Below are 24021 nucleotides of genomic sequence, written 5' to 3'. Positions count from 1 at the left end.
TTTTAACAAGTTTTTCGCAAATGCTAGGTTCAATTTTTAGCCATTCCTCCAACCAAGCTTTCTTCAAATCTTCTTTACAGGATACGGTATGCTGGCGGATTTTTCTATCGAGATAGTTCCATAAATTCTCTACGGGTTTATATCTGTACTCTGGGCTGGTGTATCCATGACTTGGGGATAATTATATAGCAGCCATGGCCGCACTTTATAAGCCTTGTGTTTCGGCTTTTGTGTACATCCCAAAACTTGACAAAGTAAGGACATATTTTAGGAAAAATTTCCATGTAACCGAAAACGATCCCTCCCTCCTTTGATAAATATAGAAATATAAAAATATATAAAAATTACACATTCCGCTATGTAGGGCAAACAATGTTCAATGACCCCCATTTTTCTCGCTGCCTTATCAATGTAAACTCGGCGCATTAAGCACTTTGTTGAATGGGTAGAAGATCCGTTTGAACGAATCACACAATCATTTGAACTCATTATTGAAGAAGACTCTGATACGAATGACTGACTGACTGACTGGCTTTGTTTGTTGTTTTGTATTTCATTGTCACATAGGATTAAACGGCAGCGAGCATAAATTATAAGGATGATTTAAAAGCGTGGTTATAATTATGTGCTCTAATATAGGAATATTAAATGTAGAGATAAAATCGTTTTATCTGTTAACTTTGCTTAAGTCTAAAGTATTTCCCCATCGGATTAACTTAATAGGTCTGTTCTAGGAATGCAAGAATGTATTAACTACGATAACCGATTTTCCCTTTCTTATATCGAAAGAAATGTAAAGTTTCTCTATTACAAAGCTGCGTCGTTCACGAATAGAACTAGTTCAAAGGAGCCATTCCACGAACGATTCATGGTAGACGAATACAGGAGTCGCATCGAAACAGCTGCTGGGACAATGAGCTGTCAACCCGATTTTCGAATTGAAAATCTTCAATGAAAAATTATTGAAATTTGTAAAAATTGTCGAAATAAATACTTATCAGAACAACCTCCGATTTGCGTCGAATAAAAATGTACTTATTTTTGGCAAAACATTTTATAAATGTTGACATATCAATGTTGCCAAGCATTGCATCGATGCATCCACATGTATTCTTCTACCATGAAATGATTGAAGGAAGACTGATATTAATGGAAGGCCAATTCCTGCCTAAAGGTGAGAATACATAAAACGCTTTTTAACTGGCTTCTTCGGATATGAACAAAGGAGCGTAGGGCCAAAATCGAACTAAGTCAATCTAAAACTCCTTTGTTAGTCTACGAAGCAGCCAGCCGATGATTTAAGCCAATCAAAAAAGCGTTTTATGTACTCTCGCCTTAAGCCTAAAATGACCTAGTTCCTGTCGAGAAAACATGAGAACCAGGGAACTAGATGAAAAGAATGAAAAAGATTGATAAATAAATATGATATAAATATTGCTATTGCTGACATGTCTGCATCTTAAGAGAAGCTAATTATACCCTCAGACATATGGCTAGAGAGGGTATAAATCATTTGATACGGTCAAAACGGTCCTTGTCGAAATAAGGGCTTTAGACCCTAGGTCTCTTTGGACCAAATCCGTTTCAGGACATTTGGAATCGATCTAGCGATGTCCATCCGTCCGTCTGTCTGTCTGGCTAGCTAGCTGTTGCGCACGATAACTCTCGAAGGGAGTATCCGATTTGATCCAAACTTGGTTCATTGTAATATTTTTATGAAACTTAGATCTAGTCCGGATATGGGCAATATCGGTCCACTACTTCTGGTACATCCCCCACAAAATATCAACATTTTCAAAGCAAATAAAATACTGCTCAGGAAGAGAGAGGATGATGTGACTTTGTTCAAACTTCTAGGTTAGGTACGAAAATCCATCAAGTACCTCCCCCACAAAGGGTCAAACTTTTGAAAAAAGTACAACTCTTAAAAAATGTGATGTAAGAGTCCGATTGTCTTCAAATTGCACATACCACAATATATTCATTAACTCAAGGTCTGGCGTGAAGATGGTAGAAATCGGACCATTTCTCCTGGTATTTTGAACATCCATGAATCTCATCAAACCTGAAATTAACATCCGACTCCATTCAGGCTTGGTACATCGCAATATTTTTATCAGGAAAATATTTCTTATAAAAATGGTAGAGATCGGATAATTCCTTCTGGTACCTCCTCTACAAAGGGTCTGACTTTTGAATAACCAAAACGTTTATAAAATCCGAAATAAGCATCCCATTATTTCTACTAACATATGCTGTAAAGATGGAATATATCGAAACATTCCTTCTGGGACCTTCTCCACAAAGGGTCAAAAGTTTGAATATGTGTCAAAATCCGCCATTTGTGTGATTTTTGTCAACAACAAATATAATTTTGATTTCCTCAATTCCAGCAAATTCAATTCAAATTACCACCTACTCAGCTGCGGGCACTAGTTGATAATATGGAAAATAATCCTGAATTCGCCATAAGAGTGCCAATATTTGGAGGCAGCAGGCTGCTCCACATCATCCATAAAATATAGGGCAACAGAAATATTCATTTTTAATTTTTTGAATAAATAAATAAATTGAACACAGTCACTGGGAAACTCGGAATGTTATTTTGTTTGTTTATTTACAATTTGTTTGTTTACAAGTGAACTGTCAGTTCAGACAGAGTCAGCTGACGTATGGTTGTATTTTTACAGCTTTTTCGCGTTTAAATCTGACATTTTGGCGCTTTTTTGTTTAATTTCGAGGTTAATTTTTTGAAAGGAATGTTTAGCAACACTGATTCACGTAAGGCTACACTGAGTCAAGTAAGGCTATGTGAAAGAACGAACGATTTCATTTTAATACGAAAGTGAGTGAGTGACTAGCTTTCGTTCGCACAAATTTTCTTTCGATATCGTGGAACAGGTATATGCCATGACTTTTCCTTATTGGTTCCACTTAAAATTTTGATGGATTATTGCACTACTTCCCTATAATTGATAAATATTTTTTTCAAGATTGTAAATTGAAAATTAATTTTTAGCCGCAAGAACCTTTTATATCAGTAATGAAAGTAGAAAATCCTAAAGGTTTAAATTGTCAATACCACAAATAAATCATAAAGTGGGTTAATTCTGCAAAAAGTTCTAAGTCCAAAAACTTTCCATAATGATGATTTAATATTGCAATTACGCACGTAGTTATTTTTGCGGTCTTCGATAAGCGCCATGTGAATCGATTTTATTATTTTCCTCTAATATCTCCGAAATCATCGAGCTATCTCTTGCTGTTATTGAAGAGCTCATTTGCGAAGTGCGAACATAATTGAACAACTTGTACCAAAAACATCCGCAAACAAGAAATAATTAATTATTTTGTTGTTCGTGTGCCATAATATAATAACACAACTCAACTGGTAATCTAGGCGTTTGTTTTTTTATCAACTGCATTTTATTGGAGGAACACACACAAATTTTCCTCTTCCTAAGCCTTGCCCAAATAACAAAATACTTTTGTTATCGCTGGGGGTCTAATAAAATTCCTTCGTTCGTTCGCTCGTCCGCTCGTCCCGTCAATCAAAATCACAGCAGTGCATTAGCAATTATTCATTCATTTAATCAAGCGATCGGGCCCTCTTGAACTTCAATGAACAAAACAACTGACCGATCAATAAATAAATACAAAAAAAAAAAAAAAAAAAAACAAAAGGAAAATATTTGATGACAGTAATGGTAATTGGTTTTGGGGCGCGGGGTGTTTTGTGACATTAATGCGGGAAGTGGTCGATTTCGACTCAAAACTGTAATGTCACATATTATGGTGCATTTAAGAGATCATTTCAACAGGCTATTTGAAAACCACAAGTGGCTATCGTTAGAGCACTCCAGCATTTAAATGTGAATAAATCTTTTGTGTCTCGTACCATCGCTCGTTACCGTGATACCGTGGTAGCGTAGCCCGACGTCAAGGAAGTGGACGGAAGAAAATAGAAACATCAGCAAAAATGGTTCGAAAAGTATAGAAGCGACTTGATGGCATATCGCAATATTCCATGAGGCAAATATTGAAATATGAGCTCGGGGTAAAGCTATTAAAATTCCAAAAAATGCAAGAACTTACACCGCAACAGAAAGAAAATAGACTCAAAAGAGCTAAAGAGTTGCTTCGCTTGGCCGAAAGTGGTGAGAACTGCCGAATTTGATTTTCTCCGATGAGAAATCATTCGTTGTCCAGCAGTTTGTAAACAAACAAAATGATCGTGTTTACTTGCCAGCCGAAGAGGTCAGCTGAAAATGTGCAGCTTCAGTTGGCCACCAGAACTCAAGTGCCGGCCATGGTGATGGTATCGGCCGCCATAACAGCCGATTTTTGCGCTCCGATCGTATTAAATAAATACAGAATATTATCGTGAAAATATTCTGGAGGATGTATTAAAGCCTTGGGCACTCAAACATTTTTGCCGCAGACCTTCGACATTCCAACAGGACTCAGCACGCGCCACCCACAAATGGTTATAAAATGAGGTTCCTCGCTTCATTTCTAGCGCACAATGACCACCAAAATCTCCGGATACCAATCCGTTGGACTATTGTGTCTGGAGTATTTTGGAAAGCAAGGTTGGCACTAAAAAATACCAAAGTGTCGATCACCTCAAGCAAGCGCTTCGCCGGAAATGGGCCAAAATACCACAGAGCAACATTCGGGCGGCGTGTGACAGTTTCATTGACCGTTTGAAGGTCATAATTCGTGCCGAAGGTGACCAATTCGAAAAAATCTGAACGTATTCTAAAATTTGATGAAATTTCCGACATTTTTTTGCTTTCATTAAAATTTAAAAAAAAAATAAAAATTATGGCGTTTGACTTTGTTGCAGTTTTTATGTCTCACCCTGTATGTACGCCGATTTAAATCCACCGGATTTAAGGTTTTATTTAATTACCGAATACAGTTGTATGGTTCCAAAATGAACTAGTTCCAAGGGATTCTTCCATGAATTGAACGATGTGAACTAGATCCAGCTCCCTTCATTCATATAGCTCTTTCAAAGTACGTTTACACACAAATCTTTGTACGGGTTAACCCTGACAAAAGTAAACAATTTTTCACATATCGCAGGACCACTCGCATTACCTTATTATTATACCACGGATATACCTATACAGAAAACTTGGTAGAAGAGTATAGGTAGACGCATCGACACAGCCGCTGGGACAATGAACTGTCAAACCAATTTTGGAATTGAAAATGTTGAATGAAAAATTATTTAAATTTGTAAAAATTGTTTAAAAACGCGAATTATAATAAGCTCCGAATGACGTCATATAAGAAAACATATAAAAAATATCTTATAATTGAAAAAATATTTAAATTTTTTTGACATACCAATGCTCCCAAGCGTTGATGCATCTACCTTTATTCTTCTGCCATGACAGAAAATAAATCCTACTTGTTCAAAGGTTAATCCATTTTTAATTCACTGCCATGCGAAATAGCTAAAAGACCCAAGTCACATTGTTCGTATTTCGAAAACAAAATATTGCACGTCATATTTTTTTATGGAATGAGTTCAAATTATGTGATCCCTAAAAATCACAACAAAACTGTAAATTACAGCGATTGTTAAAAACAAAAACATTTACAGACGTTTCAATGTTTTTTTTTTCAATTATTTCTATCGGTTCATCGATGAATGAATGGCATGGGAGGCCCGTCTGCAATTGACGTCAACTATTAAGAGCTGTAGACTGATTGTTTTTTGTAAAACAAAAAAACAATGAAACAAATTTCGATTATTTATTAAAAAAATAAAATTGTGTTAATTAACAAATGAAAACGGTGACAAAACAAGTGAAAAAAATGAGCCAAAATTCGACTGTCTAGTTACTCGAGAATTTTTAACAAATCTCGCAAAGGTTACTAAAAGCCATCTATTATTACTAAAATTCTGCAAAAGAGAGCGATTTGACAGAGAAAATTTTACAGTTATTTTACTTGCAATCACATGCAACTCTTCCTCTTTTGTTTTTCTTTAAGCACTTTGAAACGCACATTTTCAAAATCGGAAATTCTGTTTTCTTGGAGTTATATATATTCTTTTTGATTTTTAATAAAATACAACATTTTTGCTACGATAAGATTTTTCTTTATGATATTGAAAACTAGTAGATTCTTACAGGTTCTGGAACAGAGCATGTTCCTTTTTACAAATCATTTTGTTTTGACAAATCATCTAATTGCCTGCATGCCTATTTACTTTTTACCGTTTTTTTTTTTGCTTTCATTTGTTGCAAAAGAGAGCAATTCGAGAGAGAGATAGTAAAATACTTCTTGAAATCACTCTCCTCCTTTTTGAGTATCCGGCGATTTGTTTCTGTTCAAGCAATTTTAATTTTCAGATCATTTTCTTTTTTATACCCTCCACAATTTCCTTCTGAGCACTTTACCCCCTGGAAGAGAAATATTACAACCCACTTACAACGGTACCTCCCTATATTCGGTATTCTCATGATTTTAGCGACGTTATTCAACGAATGTTTCAAATTTGGTATTTGAAGTTCGTAATGGATACTACAGCCTATGACAGAAAATTGTCTATGCAGGTCCAGGTCTTCTTCGTATAGGTCCCATATATCAGTACCTCCTTATGTTCGGCATTTTGATGATTTTAGCGACATTATTCACAGAAATTGTTTGAAATTCCGTATTTAAAGTTCCAAATAGGTACTGCAGTCTATGACAGAAAATTGTCTATGCTGGCCCAGGTCTTCGTATAGCTCCGATGTAACGGTACCTCCCTATATTCGGTATGTTGACGATTTTAGCGACATTATTCACCGGAATTGTTTCAAATTTGATATTTGATGTTCGTAATGAATGCTGCAGAATATGACAGAAAATTGTCTATTCAGGTCCACGTCTTCGTATAGCCCCCATATAACGATATTCGATATTTTGATGATTTTAGCTACATTATTCACCGTAATGGTTTCAAATTTCGTATTTGAAGTTCGTAATGGATACTACAGCCTATAACAGAAAATTGTCCGTGCAGGTCCCCGTCTTCGTATAGGCCCCATATATCAGTACCTCCCTATAGTCGGTATTTTGATGATTTTAGCGAAATTATTTACCGGAATTGTTTCAAATTTCATATTCAGAGTTCGTAATGGGAACTATGACAGAAAATTGATCATGCATTTCAGGTATATATGGGGCCTATATCCGGTATTTTGCTAAAATTATTTAACGGATTTTTACAAGTTTCGTATTTGAATATTGTAATGGCTTATGACAAAAGTTGCCTATGCAGGTCCACGTCTTCGTATAGACCCCAATATAACGGCTACTTTCGGTATTTTTAAGATTTTAAGAGAATTTATACTGGATTTTATGTTTTTGATAATTTTCAAATTAGTTTCAAATGCTGGAGGATATTCAAAGTTCGACCCGTCCGAATTTACTTTTTTCACATATATTTCTAACTATATGAGATTTAGAAGTGATAAAGTATTGAGAAAGGAGGTCTTTGGGAGACTCTGAGTAGGACCTCCATCTCTAAAAATTCTTTTAACATTTCAGCTCAACAACAATCATTTCGACTACAAGACCTGTATAATAATTAGCTCATTGGTATATTTAAATCTTCAATTTGCAAAAATCCCCTAATTTTCGGAATTGTATTTCAACAAATTTTTTTCCCAAGCGGTCGGTGTTTGAAGACAAAAACCAAACGTGAACTTCAATTTCATTGAAATTGTTTAAACGTCAAGAAAGAAAAAAATATGTACTTTGTTGTTTTGCATTGTTATTATTTTGTTGTCGTTGTTGTTGTCTGTTTTTACGTGTTAATAAATAAATTGAATATCGTTTTTTGTGAGTTGTGCAGTTTAGTTACACAGCTTCTTAAAAGCCACAAATAAAAACTGATTACGATCTAAAACGCACAAATTATGATCTGTCATTAAAAGGGGGAGGGGAGAAATTAAGACAAACAACTTGCGGAACAGGAACCAAGACAAGACAACATGTCTGAGAGATTCACATGAACAACAAATATATTTAGAGATAATTTAAGTTTGTCTTTTTTTTTTTGCAGTTCTTGTGAGCAATAAAATATCATTAAACATGCTATCAAACAATCTGCAGATCATTTATCAAACTATACGGGCTGATGATGTTGAGATCACTTGCGTTTTATTTTTTATTAATTCAACAAAAATTTTGGTGGTTAAATATTTGATTGCCAGTTTTTTTTAATTTTTTTTTGGCAATTGTCATTTCAATGTCATTCTCAGTTTAAATTGAAACAAAGCAAGCCAACAATTATTGGGGTGTTAGAGGGCATCAATTGCCGAAACACACGCAAAAATGTCCTCAGGCTATTTCAATTAATTTAGCTTATTTAAGACTTTGGGAATGCGCATTTTTTCAAATACTCTTTAAAAAAATAATGTTTAGACTACTAAAAAATGGAATTCAATGATCAATGCCAAATTCCTAGTACTCATATAAGTATAGAAAATAAATACGCTTTTTTTTTGAAGCTACAATGTAAACGATACGTTTACCTTTCCGGATTCACACAAATATTTGTAAAGCAAATTGACAGTATAATTTTGAGGTTTGATGTTAATTTTTCTAAACGATAATTGAAATATTATCGCTTAATTTTCAAATTTATTTTTAAATGCATCAAGGTGTTCCTGAAAATTAACAATTAAAAAGCAGTAAATTCCAAGTCGGGCCAAACTTTGAATACCCTCCACCATTTGGATTGAATTTAGAAATTTTCAAAATAAATAAAATCCGTTAAAAATTCTTTTAAATTCTTAAGAATACCAGATATAGCCGTTATACTGGACTCTATACGAAGACGTGGACCTGCATAGGCAACTTAGGTCTTAAGCCATTACAATATTCAAATACGAAACTTGAAAAAAAAAAAAACAAGTAAGAAAATATCAGTCGATGTTGCCGAGAGATGTATAATCTCAGCCAATGCTCGATTATTTAAATATATTTTAACATCTGGTATGATTATTCAAACTATTGACCCTCTATGGAGAGGTTTCGAAGAAATAGGCCAATACCGTTTATTTCGTGTCGGATCTAAATAAATATGATATAAATATTGCGACGTGCCAAGTTTGGACTATATCGATTGCTTCTTTCGCTATAGGAGCTTCATGGATATTCGAAATTTTGACCAGTGTACCGATATATTCCATCTTCACAGCAGATCTGTGAAATAATGGGATGTGTGAAATATGAAGAGAACCGGATGCTAATTTCGGATTTTATAATCGTTTTGGTTATTCCAAACTTTGACCCTTTGTGAGGGAGGTACCAGAAGAAATGATCCGATCTCGATCATCTTTATAACAGTTCTTGCGTTGATAGAAATATTAAGATGTGCCAAGTCTTTATTTCGCTTTTTATGAGCTTCATGGATACTCAACATTTTGAGACTGCGGGGGAGGTACCAGAAGGAGTAGACCAATAAATTCCAACTTCACACCAGGCTAATGAAAATACTGTCCTGTGCGCAATTTGAAGGAAATAGGACTCAAAAATTACATTTTATAAGAGTTATAATGATTCAAAATGTTGACCCTTTGTGCGGGAGGTACTTTATGAAGTTGACCGATATTGTCTATTTTCACACTTAACCTAGCACTGAGGCAAATATAAATATTTGCAAAGTTGGAGTAAAATCTGATAATTCTTTCTTTGTATGTGCAGAAAATTATTTTCCTAGAAAGAGTGGACCGATATTGCCCATCTCTGAACTCGATCTAAGTTTGACTATAATATTACGATGTAGCAATTTTGGATAAAATCGGATACTGCCTTTGAATGTTATCGCACCAACCAGCTAGACAGACGGACATCGCTAGAGCGACTCTAAATGTTCTGAAACGGATATGGTCCAGAGAGACCTAGGGTCTAAAACCGTTATTTCGATGAGACACGTTTTGGCCGTATCAAATGATAAATACCTTCTCTAGCCATTTGTCAAAAACGTTCGTCATGTTAATTTTGCCATGATTCTGCCTTCATTTTGAACAACTTTTTTTTTCGAATAAAAAACGTGATTACTTTTTTCGTTTGTTTATTATCCGATTTCCAGATTATTAGCCATACTTGTTTGTCAACTTTTAAGCCAAATAATTTTGGGCAGCATTGCATCATTATACAATTAACAATTAAAACAGATTGTTATCGTAATTCAAACAGCTTTCCAAAACTGCGTTGTTTTGTGATAACAATTAACTTCAAAATTGTGCATATTTTTTAAATTCAAGAACCGCAAGAACCTTTTATATCAGTAGTGGAAGTAGAAAATCCTAAAGGTTTAAATTGTCAATACCACAAATAAATCATAAAGTGGGCTAATTCTGCAAAAAGTTCTAAGTCCGAAAAATTTCCATAATGATGATTTAATATTGCAATTACGCAGGTAGTTATTTGCGGTCTTCGATAAGCGCCATGTGAATCGATTTTATTATTTTCCTCTAATATCTCCGAAATCATCGAGCTATCTCTTGCTGTTATTGAAGAGCTCATTTGCGAAGTGCGAACATAATTGAACAACTTGTACCAAAAACATCCGCAAACAAGAAATAATTAATTATTTTGTTGTTCGTGTGCCATAATATAATAACACAACTCAACTGGTAATCTAGGCGTTTGTTTTTTTTATCAACTGCATTTTATTGGAGGAACACACACAAATTTTCCTCTTCCTAAGCCTTGACCAAATAACAAAATACTTTTGTTATCGCTGGGGGTCTAATAAAATTCGTTCGTTCGTTCGCTCGTCCGCCCGTCCCGTCAATCAAAATCACAGCAGTGCATTAGCAATTATTCATTCATTTAATCAAGCGATCAGGCCCTCTTGTTCTTGAACTTCAATGAACAAAACAACTGACCGATCAATAAATAAATAAAAGAAAAAAAAAAAAAAAACAAAAGGAAAATGTTTGATGACAATAATGGTAATTGGTTTTGGGGCGCGGGGTGTTTTGTGACATTAATGCGGGAAGTGGTCGATTTCGACCCAAAACTGTAATGTCGCATATTATGGTGCATTTAAGAGATCATTTCAACAAGTTGTTGGAAAACTACAAGCGGCTATCGTTAGAGCTCTCCAGCTTATAAATGTGAATAAATCTTTTGTGTCTCGTACCATTGCTCGTTACCGTGATACCGTGATAGCGTAGCCAGACGTAAAGGAAGTGGACGGAAGAAAACAGCAGAAACATCAGCAGAAATGGTTCGAAAGTAAAGAAGCGACGACTTGATCGAAACCCGCGTCGCAGTGGCCGAAAAAGTGGCTCGTGAGCTAAACATATCGCAATATTCAATTCGGAAAAATATTGAAAAATTAGCTCGGGGTAAAGCCTTTGAAATTCCAAAAAGTGCAAGAACTTATACCGCAACAGAAAGGAAATAGACTAAAAAAAGAGCTAAAGAGTTGCTTCGCTTGGCCAAAAGTGGTGAGAACTGCCGAATTTTGTTTTCTCCGATGAGAAAACATTTGTTGTCCAGCAGTTTTTAAACAAACAAAATGATCGTGTTTCCCTGCCAAAGAGGTCAGCGGAAAATGTGCATCTTCGGTTGGCCACCAGAACTCAAGCCCTGGCCATGGTGATGGTGTGGGCCGCCATAACAGTCGATTTTCGCTCCCCGCTCGCATTAATCGACTGTGACATCACAATAAATGTCGAATATTATCGCGAAAATATTCTGGAGGGTGTATGAAAGCCTTGGGCACGCAAACATTTTGGCCGCAGACCTTGGACATTCCAAACGGGACGCAGCACGCCCCATCCAAGAATGGTTACAAAATGAAGTTCCTTGCTGCATTTCTAGCGCATAATGGCCACCAAAATATCCGGATAGCAATCCGTTGGACTATTGTGTCTGGAAGCAAGCGCTTCGCCGGATATGGGCAAAAATTCCGCAGAGCAACATTCGGGCAGCATGCGACGTTTTCATTGGCCGTTTTAAGGTCATAATTCGTGCCGAAGGTGACCAATTCGAACAAAACTAAACTTATTCTAAAATTTGATGCTATTTCCGACATTTTTTGCTTTCATTTAATCAAATTAAAAAAAAGTTAAAAATGTGGCGTTTGACTTTGTTGCAGTTTTTTTGTCTCACCCTGTATGCACACCGATTTAAATCCACCGGATTTTATTTATTTATATTTTATTTTATTTAATTACCGAGTACAGTTGTATGGTTCCAAAATGAACTAGTTCCAAGGGATTATTCCGTGAATTGAACGATGTGAACTAGATCCAGCTCTCTTCTTTCTTATAGCTCTTTCAAAGTATGTTTACACACAAATCTTTGTACGGGTTAACCCTGACGAAAGTAAAACAAACAATTTTTCACATCTCGCAGGACCTCCCGCAACAGCTTATTATTATACCATGGAGGTAGACGCATCCACACAGCCGCTGGGACAATGAACTGTCAAACCAATTTTGGAATTGAAAATGTTGAATGAAGAATTTTTTTTTAAATTTGTAAAAATTGTTAAAATACGCGAATTATAATAAGCTCCGAATGACGTCATATAAGAAAACATATAAAAAATGTCTTATATTTGAAAAAAATATTAATTTTTTTTTTTGACATATCAATGCTCCCAAGCGTTGATGCATCTACCTGTATTCCATGACAGAAAATGAATCCTACTTGTTCAAAGGTTAACCCATTTATATAAAATAGCTAAAGGACCCAAGTCACATTGTTCGTATTTCGAAAACAAAATATTGCACGTCATATTTTTATGGAATGAGTTCAAATTATGTGATCCCTAAAAATCACAACAAAACTGTAAATTACAGCGATTGTTAAAAACAAAAACATTTACAGACGTTTCAATGTTTTTTTTTTCAATTATTTCTATCGGTTCATCGATGAATGAATGGCATGGGAGGCCCGTCTGCAATTGACGTCAACTATTAAGAGCTGTAGACTGATTGTTTTTTGTAAAACAAAAAAACAATGAAACAAATTTCGATTATTTATTAAAAAAATAAAATTGTGTTAATTAACAAATGAAGACGGTGACAAAACAAATAAAAAAATGAGCCAAATTCAACTGCCTAGTTACTCTAGAATTTTTAACAATTCTTTTCAGAATTCTAAAATTCTACAAAAGAGAGCGAATTAACAGAGAAACTTTTACAGTTCTTTTTACTGAGAGTTTGAAAATTGTTGTCGGACAAATTTCTTCTTGCATTCACATGCAACTCTTTTGTTTTTCTTCAAGCACTTTGAAACACACATTTTCAAATTCTTTTTGATTTTCAATAAAATACAACATTTTTGCTACGATACGATTTTTCTTTATGATATTGAAAACTAGTAGATTCTTAAAGGTTCTGGAAGAGAGCATGTTTCTTTTTACAAATTGTTTTGTTTTGTCTCTTGTACGGCCCAAATCGGAGGTTGTAATGATATGTATTTTTCAACAATTTTTACAAATTTCAATAATTTTTCATTCACGGTTTTCAATATCAAAATCGGTTTGACAGTTCATTGTCCCAGCAGCTGTGTCGATGCGACTACCTGTATTCTTCTACCATGCTTGCATGCATATTTACTTTTTACCGTTTTTTTTTTTGCTTTCATTTGTTGCCAAAGAGAGCAATTCGAGAGAGAGATAGTAATATACTTCTTGAAATCACTCTCCTCCTTTTTGAGTATCCGGCGATTTGTTTCTGTCCAAGCAATTTTAATTTTCAGATCCTTTTCTTTTTTATACCTTCCACAATTTCCTTCTGAGCACTTTACACCGCTGGAAGAGAAATGTTCATATAGGTCCACGTACAGCCAACATACAACGGTATCCCCCGATATTCGATATTTTGATGATTTTAGCGACGTTATTTAACGGAATTGTTTCAAATTTGGTATTCAGAGTTCATAATAGTTACTACAGCCTATGACAGAAAATTGTCTATGCAGGTCCAGGTCTTCGTATAGGGCCCATATATCAGTACCTCCCTATAGTCGGTATTTTGATGATTTTAGCGACATTTTTCACTGGAAATGTTTCAAATTTCATATTTAGAGTTCGTAATGGGAACTAGAGTCTATGACAGAAAATTGATCATGCAGTCCAGGTATATATGGGGCCGGTATTTTGCTAAAATTATTCATCGGATTTTTTTCATGTTTCGTATTTGAATATTGTAATGGCTTATGACAACAGTTGCCTATTCAGGTCCACGTCTTCGTATAGACCCAAATATAACGACTATATTCGGTGTTTTTAAGATTTTAACAGCATTTTGACCGATTTTATTTCTTTTTGAAAATTCCCAAATTCGTTCTAAATGGTGAAGGGTATTCAAAATTCGACCCGTCCGAACTTACTTTTTTCACATATATTTCTAAAAATATGAGATTTAGAAGTGATAGACTATTGGGAAAGTAGGTCTTTGGGAGACTCTGAGTAGGACCTCCATCTCTAAAAATTCTTTTAACATTTCAGCTCAACAACAATCATTTCGACAACAAGACCTGTATAATAATTGGCTCATTGGTATATTTAAATCTTCAATTTGCAAAAATCCCCTTATTTTCGGAATTGTGTTTCAACAAAATTTTTTCTCAAGCGGTCTGTGTTTGAAGACAAAAAACAAAAAATTAAACTTAAATTTCATTAAAATTGTTTAAACGTCAAGAAAGAAAAAAATATGTACTTTGTTGTTTTGCATTGTTGTTACTTTGTTGATGTTGTTGTCTGTTTTTACGTGTTAATAAATAAATTGAATGCCGTTTTTTGTGAGTTTGCAGTTTAGTTACACAGCTTCTTAAAAGCCACAAATAAAAACCGATTACGATCTAAAACGCACAAATTATGATCTGTCATTAAAGGGGGAGGAGAGAAATTAAGACAAACAACTTGCGGAACAGGAACCAAGACAAGACAACATGTCTGAGAGATTCACATGAACAACAAATATATTTAGAGATAATTTAAGTTTTTCTTAAATAAGTGTTTCTTTTTGCACTTCATTGGAACAATAAAATATCATTAAACACGCCATCAAACAATCTGCAGATCATTTATCAAACTATTCGGGTTGATGATGTTGAGATCACTTGCGTTTTATTTTTTATTAATTCAACAACATTTTTGGTGGTTAAATATTTGATTGCCAGTTTTTTTTCATATTTTTTTGGCAATTGTCATTTCAATGTCATTCTCAGTTTCAATTGAAACAAAGCGAGCCAACAATTATCGGAGTGTTAGAGGGCATCAATTGACGAAACACACGCAAAAATGTCCTCAGGCTATTTCAATTAATTTAGCTTATTTACGATTTTGGGAATGCGCATTTTTTCAAACACCCTTTAAAAAAATTAAGTGTTTAGACTACTAAAAAACGGAATTCAATGATCAATGCCAAATTCGCAGTACTCATATAAGTATAGAAAATATATACGTTTTTTTTTTTTTTGAAGCAACAATGTAAACGACAAGTTTACCTTTCCGGATTCACACAAATATGTGTAAAGCAAATTGACAGTATAATTTTGAGGTTTGATGTTAATTTTTCTAAACGATAATTGAAATATTATCGCTTAATTTTCAAATTTATTTTTAAATGCATCAAGGTGTTCCTGAAAATTAACAATTAAAAAGCAGTAAATTCCAAGTCGGGCCAAACTTTGAATACCCTCCACCATTTGGATTGAATTTAGAAATTTTCAAAATAAATAAAATCCGTTAAAAATTCTTTTAAATTCTTAAGAATACCAGATATAGCCGTTATACTGGACTCTATACGAAGACGTGGACCTGCATAGGCAACTTAGGTCTTAAGCCATTACAATATTCAAATACGAAACTTGAAAAAAAAAAAAACAAGTAAGAAAATATCAGTCGATGTTGCCGAGAGATGTATAATCTCAGCCAATGCTCGATTATTTAAATATATTTTAACATCTGGTATGATTATTCAAACTATTGACCCTCTATGGAGAGGTTTCGAAGAAATAGGCCAATACCGTTTATTTCGTGTCGGATCTAAATAAATATGATATAAATATTGCGACGTGCCAAGTTTGGACTATATCGATTGCTTCTTTCGCTATAGGAGCTTCATGGATATTCGAAATTTTGACCAGTGTACCGATATATTCCATCTTCACAGCAGATCTGTGAAATAATGGGATGTGTGAAATATGAAGAGAACCGGATGCTAATTTCGGATTTTATAATCGTTTTGGTTATTCCAAACTTTGACCCTTTGTGAGGGAGGTACCAGAAGAAATGATCCGATCTCGATCATCTTTATAACAGTTCTTGCGTTGATAGAAATATTAAGATGTGCCAAGTCTTTATTTCGCTTTTTATGAGCTTCATGGATACTCAACATTTTGAGACTGCGGGGGAGGTACCAGAAGGAGTAGACCAATAAATTCCAACTTCACACCAGGCTAATGAAAATACTGTCCTGTGCGCAATTTGAAGGAAATAGGACTCAAAAATTACATTTTATAAGAGTTATAATGATTCAAAATGTTGACCCTTTGTGCGGGAGGTACTTTATGAAGTTGACCGATATTGTCTATTTTCACACTTAACCTAGCACTGAGGCAAATATAAATATTTGCAAAGTTGGAGTAAAATCTGATAATTCTTTCTTTGTATGTGCAGAAAATTATTTTCCTAGAAAGAGTGGACCGATATTGCCCATCTCTGAACTCGATCTAAGTTTGACTATAATATTACGATGTAGCAATTTTGGATAAAATCGGATACTGCCTTTGAATGTTATCGCACCAACCAGCTAGACAGACGGACATCGCTAGAGCGACTCTAAATGTTCTGAAACGGATATGGTCCAGAGAGACCTAGGGTCTAAAACCGTTATTTCGATGAGACACGTTTTGGCCGTATCAAATGATAAATACCTTCTCTAGCCATTTGTCAAAAACGTTCGTCATGTTAATTTTGCCATGATTCTGCCTTCATTTTGAACAACTTTTTTTTTCGAATAAAAAACGTGATTACTTTTTTCGTTTGTTTATTATCCGATTTCCAGATTATTAGCCATACTTGTTTGTCAACTTTTAAGCCAAATAATTTTGGGCAGCATTGCATCATTATACAATTAACAATTAAAACAGATTGTTATCGTAATTCAAACAGCTTTCCAAAACTGCGTTGTTTTGTGATAACAATTAACTTCAAAATTGTGCATATTTTTTAAATTCAATTTCTTGTTCCGGCTTATCCAAATACTAGTGAATGAATGCCGGGGCATGTTTTTTTGAGAAAAGATTCAGATTGTTCTCAAGCTTTAGAGTACTTTGACTGTTTAACAGATTGTTGCGTACCACCTGATCCGGCGCTATGGTGGGGTTTCAACTAGCTCAGTTGGGGCACCGCTTTAGGAATGAATTCCCAACCCTGCCACCATCAGCCCTAGGGCGACAAAACATAGCGACCATGACACGGGAAATTGGTGTTAATAATTTCCACACTTAGCCCACCCAACCTTGACCCTTAGATCCTCATCAAAGAATTCAATTCAGTTAATAAGAGCCCGGTTTTCCACACACACTTACCTCACTTCAACATCATCCTATTTTCCTCCCTAACAGAAACACTAGCAATATTAATTTATTGGTTACATTATTTTCCTTGTTGTCTGAATTCTAAATTTCTAACACCTGACACATGGATAAGTCAATACCTCGGACTACCACCTTATCCTATTGAATTTCGCTCAACTCGGGCCGCTTTTCTAAATTATTTCCTCACCTAAAAGAGCTCTTTTATGTCGTTCTAGGGGACATTAACATTTGGTCCGACAATAAACTAATTTCTAATAGGATTTTCGGGGGCAACCCTACACTTGTCGCATTCTATCTGGCGTTAAAAACTTTTACAATCACAAATAAAATCGTATATACAAATCACTAGCTACTAACATATACTTAAACTAACATATAAATATTTTAGCAGATTAATTCCTTTTTTTTTGAGTTCGGTGTTATTTTTCAGATTTTATTTGTTTTTAGGATCTAATCTTTCATTTCTATTTCTCTTTTTTAGATGTTAGTAAGCACTCAGGCTTTGGACATAGATACTCAAAAAAAAATGGCTCAAGGCCGGTAAGTAGGTCTGTTTTCTTTTAAATATTGTTACCTGGTCAGCATATACTTATACTGGTTTTATTATTCCAGGTTTTTGGACATCACGGACTTAGGCTCAATGAATACTTCAATGGTGGTTGGTGCTGGACGGACACATCACTGACAGGACTAAATTTCAACGGCAGTTGACAGTTTACTTCGCTTGGATTAAACCCGGCCTTGGGGACAATTAATTCCGCCAAGGAATTCAACATCAATTTTCGGCTGACCTCCACCGTTCATAGAATCGGAAGGGTCAGAGATGGTTTTAACCGTTGGTGTAAATGTTGGCGTTGCTTTAATTTGTTCGCACAAACGCATTCACACACACAACAATAAAACACAAGTGTTAATTAAATACAAAAACAAATTGTCCTTAAATTATTTTAATTTAATTTTTTGGGAGATTTTTTTTAAGTATATTTTAATTCGCAAATAAAATGTCTTCTTTCCTAATACACCAAACAAACTGCGCAGCTATATACAATTTTCCGGGATTCTTGCGCAATTTTCGTAATTCATCAAATTACCTTTATCGTACCTACTGAGCCCTACATTAGAGTTGTATTTCTTGGGTTTATATTTTACACCGGTTGGCAACGCTAATTTCTTTAATCATCAACATTGATATGTCAACATTTTTAAAATGTGTTTTTTTTTCAAATATAAATAGATTTTTAAATGTTTTTTATACGATGTCAACCGGAGGTTATTATAATATGCGTTTTTCACAAATTTTTACGAATTTGAATAATTCTTCATTCAAAATTTTCAATTCCAAAATTGGTTTGACAGTTCATTGTCCTAGCAGCTGTGTTGATGCATCTACCTGTATTCTTCTACCATAAGTTAACCCAGAAAATATCTCTAATGTAAACATACTATTAAAAATAACAATCAATTGAACCAAAAACGGCACTTTTTATATAAAAAATATTTATCAGCCCACATTGTTATTAATCACATTGAAATAAATATTTTTCAACACATGATACGATTTACATTCGATTCCACCGGTCATTGGTATTCCTGGATTCCATTTCGTTTGCACTTTGTTTGAATATTTCAAAAGTCATGCCTGTTTTTTTTTTTGTTATTCCCAGAACACAGATAATTTTCTGACGTACTTCCCCCCATCAGAAAAAAAAACAGGCATTGATAATTTTTTTTTCTTTTTGAAGCACACAAAAACAAATCGATTTATTTCTAATTAACAAATATATATTATTTAATTTCATACGTAAAAAATATGCATTGATAAGACCAATTTCTAATTGCATATTCCACAAGCCATTCAAGCTTGAAAGTTCAGCCATTCAAGCTCGGAAACTATTATATTTCTAATTACGATGGAAGCGAAATTTACATACCCTGAGCAATAATTCTTAAAAATTTAAATTTTTTTAACTTTTTAAAAAGCTCCAAAATCATCGCATTTAAATATTTTAAGGCTCTCATATAAGTCTGGATCAGTGCGCTTGGTTTTGTATGGGGAAAGTTTGGGGATTGGTGACTCTTCTCTGAAATCATGATATTTACTGCCTTGTTGTTTTTATAAAAAATAAACAAAAATTAAGCCTAACTATTCTGCAGCAACAAAATAAGTACGGTATTCAGATATCAACACTGTCCTAAAAAACATTTTCAGTAATTTTTGAATATTTTCGGTAGTCACATACAAATATAATATTATGAAATATAACAAGTAAAACAGCAGCTAAGTTCGGCCGGGCCGAACTTTTAATACCCTCCACCATTTGGAAGGAACTTGAAAAATTTCCAAAAAAAATCCGAAAACTACTACTACTTAAATGAAAACCGTTATACGGGGACTGTACGAAGACGTGTATCTGCATACGAAATTTTTTGCCATGGGTTGTAGTAGCCATTACGAACTTCAAATACGAAATTTGAAACGATTCCAGTAAAGAATGTTATTGCTGATATCATCAAAATATCGATTATCGGGAGGTATCATTATATAAGTGCTCTAAGAAAACGTGGACCTGCATACAAAAATGTATGTTATAGGCTGTAGTACCCATTACGAACTTCCAATACGAAATTTAAAATAATTCTGGTAAATAGTGCCACTAAAATCAAAAAAATATTGAATATCGTGACGTACGTTATATGGGGGCTATACGAAAACGGGGACCTGCATACAAAATTTCTTGTTATAGGCTGTAGTACCCATTACGAACTTCAAATACCAAATTTGAAATAATTCCGGTAAATAATGTCACTAAAATCATGAAAATACCGAATAACGGGAGATACCGTTATTTGGGGGTTATACCAAGACGTGGACCTGCATACGAAATTTTTTTTGCCATGGTTTGTAGTACCCATTGAGATCTTCCAAAACGAAATTTGAAATAATTCTGGTGAATAATGTCGTTAATATCATCAAAATACCGAATATCGGGAGGTACTGTTAAATGGGAGCTATAAGGAAAAGTGGACCGATATAGCCCATCTTCGAACTTGACCTGCCTGCAGACAAAAGACTGATCTGTGCAAGATTTTAGCTTCCTATCATAATTCGTTTTGACTCTAGCGTTATTACAACAGGCGAACGGACGATAACTCTCGAAGAGAGTATCCGATTTGGTCCAAACTTGCTACATCGTAATATTATTATCAAACTTTGATCGACTTCGGAGATGGGCAATATCGGTTCACTCCTTCCGATAAGAAAATAATTTACTGTACAGAAAGGGAAAGGATAGTCGGATTTTGCTCCAACTTTGCAAAACCTAATATTTTCATCAATGCTTGGTCAGGTGCGACAATATCGGGCGACTCCATGAAAGGTTCAACATTTTGAATAATTACATTTTTTATAAACTGCGAAATAAGCATCAGATTATCTTCAAATTTCGCACATACCATTATTTCTATTAACACAAAATATGTTATAAAGATGGGATATACCGGTACACTCCTTCTGGTATCTCCCCCACATAGGGTCAAAATTTTGAATATCCTTAAAGCGCATAAAACTTGAAATTAACATCCGATTCCATTCAGACTTGACACATCTCAATATTTCCATCAACACAAGATCTGTTATAGAGATGTAAAAGATCGGACTGTTTCTTCTGGTACCTCTCCCCCAAAGGGTCAAAGTTTTGAAAAACCAAAACGACCATAGAATCCGAAATCAGCACACGGCTCTCTTCAAATTAAACACATCACAATATTTTTAGTAACCCAAGGTTTGGTGTAAAGATGTAATATATTTGTCCACTCCTTCTGGTACCTCCCCCACAAAGAGTCAAAATTTGGAATATCCATAAAACGCGAAATTAACATCCGATTCCATTCAGAATTGGTATATGTTAATATTTCCATCAATACAATATCTATTATAAAGATGGTAGAGATCGGACCATTCCATCTGGTACCTCCCCCACAAAGTGCCAAAACGACCATAGAATCCGAAATAAGCAGCCAACTCTCTTCAAAATTCACATATCCAAACATTTTTGCCAACACAAGATCTGTTGTGATGATGATATATCTGTGAACCCCTTCTGGTACCTTACCCACAAAGGATAACAATTTTCAATACTATTATCTGCCATAGCTTGCGAAACAAGTCAGCGATTCTTTACAACTTAAAATTTATCTCAACCAGAAACCTGAGATGAATATGGAATTTATAATTTCCCATAAAATTGGATATAAATGTTCGATTTTCTTGTCATTTTGCCCAAACCAATATTTTTTTCTGTATTGGATGAAGTATGAAAATGGAATACTTCGGTCGACTATATCTGATACATTTCAAAATTTTTTAAAAATTTTTTTTTTATCTCATATAAAATGAAGGAAGTAACCAATATTGGCCAAACCTGGCACGTCGCAATATTTATATAAAATTTATTAAGGTCCTATACGAAATGGACAATATTGCCTCATTCCTTCGGAACCTACTCCACAGGTGGTCAAACATTTGAATATTCATAACAAAAGTAAAAATATATTTAAATAAACGAACATTGGCTGAGGGTATATATCTGTCGGCAATAGCGACTGCTAATTTTTAACTTGTTTTATTCACAATTTGCATTACGCATAAAAACATATTATGCCTTGCTACTGGCCAGGATTTTAAAAACTGGTAATATTTTGTAGATTTCTATTTATTTCCATATTTTTGTTAACTACGCTTTCATTGCCAATATCCCCACCATTTTCTTACGACTCGAAATGATTTACGTAATTATGGGGGGAAATATAAATGAGATTGTTTCGCAAAAGGTTATAAAGATCCGAATTGGCCAATATCAATTTGCAATACAAAAGAGCAGACAGACCAAAAGACAGACAGATATGTAATGACATATGTAGCAAAAAAATACCCCAACTGCAACGTCTGTAATTTTAGCTTTCATTTTCATACGATTTTTTTTGTAAAATTACGCATAATTTGTGTTAAGTTGTGTTTTATTGTTGTTGTCAATGTTGATTTTATTCAGCGTTTATTTTTTCTTGACCTCGCCTCCAGTGCACTTGTTCTTGTTTCGTTTCATTTCTTCGTCGGCTTATTTCCGTTGGATGTGAGCAAGTGAACATTTCATTTTTTTTGTTCTGCTGGCCGTTGTGCGACAATTTTTTTCGTTCCGAAATTATACTCAAATCACAAGTAATAATCTTAACGAAATGTATTTATGTCTCTTCCGTATGTAGTAGTAGGTCGGTCGATTTGTTTGGCTTTTTTTTTTTTGTGATAAACAGTTGTGTTTTCATTGTTTATATTTTTTGTTTTGTTGAAAATTCAAAAATTATTAAAAAAATCATGTCTAGGCAATTATTTTCAATTTACAAACAAGTGACTAGACATTCGAACGTGTCTTTGGAGAATTTGAGTGCAGGGTTGTTGTCATTGTAAACATGTGATTTACAAACCTATGTGTAAACGCATTTGATTTACAGCTCGAAGGACCAAAATACATAAATATTCACGGATAGGACTTACCCAATTAACGAAGGCTTTAGATCTGCAAAGAAAATAGAGAGAAAAAATTAAATTCAATTAAGGGATGTGAATTATATACATTGTTATATACGTTATTGTATAAACATATATTTCAAGAAAAGTAAATAGTAGGAACCCTATGGGAAAGTTGGGCCGGCCTTGTCACCTCTTGTGTCAACTACTTAGGAGACATTGTCAAGACTTTGCCTTATTTTTCTCCCATTACGGAGAAGCATAAATAATGACAGCAGTTCGTTATTATACCCACCACCATAGTATGGAGCATGGTAGAAGAATACAGGTAGATGCATCAACTCTTGGGAACAATGATGTGTCCAAAAAATTTTTATTTTTTTTTTTTTTTTTCAAAAATAAATATATTTTTTTATATGTTTTCTTATACGACGCCAATCGGAGGTTGTTATGATATGCATTTTTCAAGAATTTGTACAAATTTAAATAACTTTTTATTCAACATTTTCAATTACAAAATTGGTTTGACAGATCAATGTCCCAGCTGTGCAGCAGATGTGTCGACGCGTTTGCTATATTCTTCTACCATGGTATAGAGGGTATATAAAGTTTGTCATTCCATTTGTAACACCTCGAAATATACATTTTAGTCTCCTCAAAGTATATACAGGGTGAGATGAAATGAACTGCAACCAACTTCAGACTGCTGTCATTTCCAGGGCACTCGTCCGACAGCTGTTAAAATTATTCCAGTGACAGCTCATTATATTTGGACAAAATACTTTGTACATACTTTTGAGTGCGGTGGAGGCGCTGGGAAAATCTGACAATAAATATTCTAAAATTACATAATAAAGGTTATGACCCACACGCACAGATATCGATGGGCTCAGTTGATGTGCAAGACCACT

The 24021-nt window shown here is 34.4% G+C and overlaps 1 protein-coding gene across 1 annotated transcript in view; it reads right to left on the bottom strand.

Annotated features, from left to right (window-relative positions):
- Positions 1-24021, bottom strand: part of LOC101892671 (facilitated trehalose transporter Tret1-2 homolog) — a 122807-nt gene that overhangs the window by 64362 nt on the left and 34424 nt on the right. The window contains exon 2 of the mRNA XM_059129074.1: positions 23138-23159. The gene's annotated coding sequence lies outside the window, so the exon portion shown is untranslated. The remainder of the gene's footprint in view (positions 1-23137; positions 23160-24021) is intronic.

The sequence above is a fragment of the Musca domestica genome, unplaced genomic scaffold (assembly GCF_030504385.1).
Source record: "Musca domestica strain aabys unplaced genomic scaffold, Musca_domestica.polishedcontigs.V.1.1 6, whole genome shotgun sequence".
Lineage (NCBI taxonomy): Eukaryota > Metazoa > Arthropoda > Insecta > Diptera > Muscidae > Musca > Musca domestica.
Note: the sequence above shows the minus strand (reverse complement) of the source record. Positions and strands in the feature narration are given on the sequence as shown.